Below are 3,153 nucleotides of genomic sequence, written 5' to 3' on the forward strand. Positions count from 1 at the left end.
ATTTAATTAAATTAAATTATTTAGAAAATAATAAAATTATTATTTCCTAAATAAATCATTTTAATTAAATTATAATTATTTTAAAAATACAATTTTTCAATTTTTTATTTTGTTTTCTCGTCTTTCCAAACCCGAACATCTTCAATTCTTTTGTTTTCAATCTTGATTTCTCTTCGTGTAATTCCTTGAACTTCTTTTTGCATCTTTTTGTACCATTTTCATCATATTTACCACCTACAAACATAATTCAAATACATGTCAAAGTAGCATCATTCTTAGATAAAATCGGTTATTTTACATAAATTATAGTATATTAAGCGTGATGTAAAATATACCGATCAAACCTCCCCAACTTATCTCTTTCTCGTCCCGAGAAAGATCCAAATGTAATTGATTAGCGTGCTAGAAAACTTCTTTGATGTTTTTGAAAACTAAAGATATGAATTATATCTTGACTTGCAGAGACCCATCTCAATGCTAGATTTAGGGTTTATTGTTGATGAAGCTCCATAAGTGAATCCTTCAAAGCTGTTCTATGCCATATAATCTTCTAGAGATTTCCCCTTCACCACTTAGTTTGAAAACTTGATAAAAGTTTATATCTTTTAAAAAATGAATATTTGCAAGCGGATACTACCATCAAGATTATCATCATACACTCATGCCCTTGCATCTTACAAAGCTTCGTTTTCTTTCTTTCATTCCTCACCAGACACTTCAATTCAAGTTCATTCCGAAGAACAAGAAGTAGTAATTGCTTTAGGTAGCAATGTAGGCAATAGGCTCAACAACTTCAATGAAGCCTTAACACAAATGAAGAAATCCGGTTTACAAATCACAAGACACGCGTGTCTATACGAAACCGAGCCTGCATATGTCACCGATCAGCCTCTCTTTCTCAATTCAGCCATTAGAGCCACCACAAAACTTGGGCCCCATGAACTACTTTCAGTCTTGAAAAAAATCGAAAAAGAAATGGGCCGAACCAAAGGGATCCGGTATGGCCCACGACCCATCGACTTAGATATATTATTCTACGGAAAATACAAAATCAAATCCGAAAGCCTCACAGTTCCCCATGAAAGAATCTTTGAGAGACGAGCGGTCGTTGTCGCGTCAAAAATAAACCTTATTTCCACTAATCTAGCGAGTGGTAAGTAAGGGACGGATCCAGATGAGCTTATGGTTAATAGTTTAGTTACTATTTTGATTTAACGATAAAGATATAATGATTAATTTGAGATTTATAAATATGATGACAAAAAAAAAATATATGATTTTAATTCAATTAAAAAAAATGATCGCTTCCGGTTTCAGAATTAATAATTATATGAATTAGAAATGAGTGTTATTAATTTTTCATAGTTGATTCAATTAAAGTCTAAGTCCAAAATAGAAAATAAGTGTAACCGCACCCTCCGTCCTACACACCGCTATTGGATGATTTGGCACGGTGGGGAGATCACTTAAAATTATTTTAAACTTGGAATAATTAATTGATAAATGAATAAAATAAGTGTAACGATTTTATAATGTTAAAAACATAAACAAAATCCACAAATAATATTCAACAAATTCAAATGTTCACACCCAAAAATAATACAATAAGTAAGAATTAAAACCTACTCCCGGTTGCGATCACGAGAGGATTTAGCCGCGCATTGTAGACTTATACAAACTCATATTTGTATTCTTGAATTCTTGATGTCTTGATCTTGAATCTTGAAAAGTCTTGAATCTTTGATGGCTTGAATTCTTTGAAAAAGAAAGGAATTTGGAAGACTAAAATGCTTCCAAAAAAATATAGAAATTTCCTAAAGAAGGTGGTGGTATGAAAGTAGGTTGGTATAAGAGGTATAAGAGGTATAAGAGGTGTCTTAGAGATAAGAGGTGTGTAAGAATGTAAGAGGATGCCTTAGAGGTAAGAGGTGTTAGAGGTAAGAGGTGTTAGAGGTAAGAGGTGTTAGAGGTAAGAGGTGTGTTGAAATGGTGATTTTGAGGTGGTATTTATAGTGAATTTTTGGAAAATTAAATACCAAAAAGAATGAAATAAAGCTAGGAATATTAAGCTTTTAGATTGGATCTAAGATCCAATCTAAATCTCATGAAAAAGAATTCAAAAGAATTAAAAAGATGGAATTATTTGGTTTTGTTGGGAAGAATTTGGGTTTAAAATAGGAAAAGTGGTGAAAAAGTGGTTAAAATTGGTTGGAAAGTGTTTAAAAGATAGGAAAACCCGTAGGTTCAGCACATGGCACAAGTACTTGGAGCTGGCATCAAAACGGCGTCGTTTAGGGCCATTTTTCACGGGTCCAGATCGGGTCCGAGTTGGGTCGAGACGCGGATCTTCTATGAGAAGAAACGGAGCGGCAACGGGGCGGAGCTGGGTCGAAACCGGTGCGGGTCGGATGCGACGACCTCACGAATGACGTCATCAAGAACAAAAGGCGCGGATCCTAACCCGGGTCGAAGCCGGGTATGGATCGAACAGATCGGATCTGCTGTGAGGAGAAATGGAGGCGGGGCGGAAACCGGATCGGGCTCGGATCTGGTTCGGATATTCCGGATCTGGGTCGCGATTTTGGATCAGGCCTTCTTTTTGGGCTCCGGGTTTGGGCTCATTCCGAATTTTTTTTTGTGTGAATTAAATTAAATTAAATTAATTTAATTAATATAAATTATTTTTTTAGAAATTAAATAATTAATTCCCAATAATCTATTTTAATTAAACCTCATTAATTAATTTAACTTCTTTTTATTTTTATTAAAAAAAACATGATTTTTATATATTATTTTTATTTTGATTTTATTAAAAAAAATACATTTAATTAAATTAAATTATTTAGAAAATAATAAAATTATTATTTCCTAAATAAATCATTTTAATTAAATTATAATTATTTTAAAAATACAATTTTTCAATTTTTTATTTTGTTTTCTCGTCTTTCCAAACCCGAACATCTTCAATTCTTTTGTTTTCAATCTTGATTTCTCTTCGTGTAATTCCTTGAACTTCTTTTTGCATCTTTTTGTACCATTTTCATCATATTTACCACCTACAAACATAATTCAAATACATGTCAAAGTAGCATCATTCTTAGATAAAATCGGTTATTTTACATAAATTATAGTATATTAAGCGTGATGTAAAAT

At 32.4% G+C, this 3,153-nt stretch overlaps 1 pseudogene; it reads left to right on the plus strand.

Moving 5' to 3' along the window:
- Positions 1-612: 612 nt before the first annotated feature.
- LOC145130118 (folate synthesis bifunctional protein, mitochondrial pseudogene) lies at positions 613-1,161 on the plus strand (annotated as a pseudogene).
- Positions 1,162-3,153: the final 1,992 nt, after the last annotated feature.

Source organism: Lactuca virosa, chromosome 8, assembly GCF_052849685.1.
Source record: "Lactuca virosa cultivar CGN04683 chromosome 8, Lactuca_virosa_CGN04683_v6, whole genome shotgun sequence".
Classification (NCBI taxonomy): domain Eukaryota; kingdom Viridiplantae; phylum Streptophyta; class Magnoliopsida; order Asterales; family Asteraceae; genus Lactuca; species Lactuca virosa.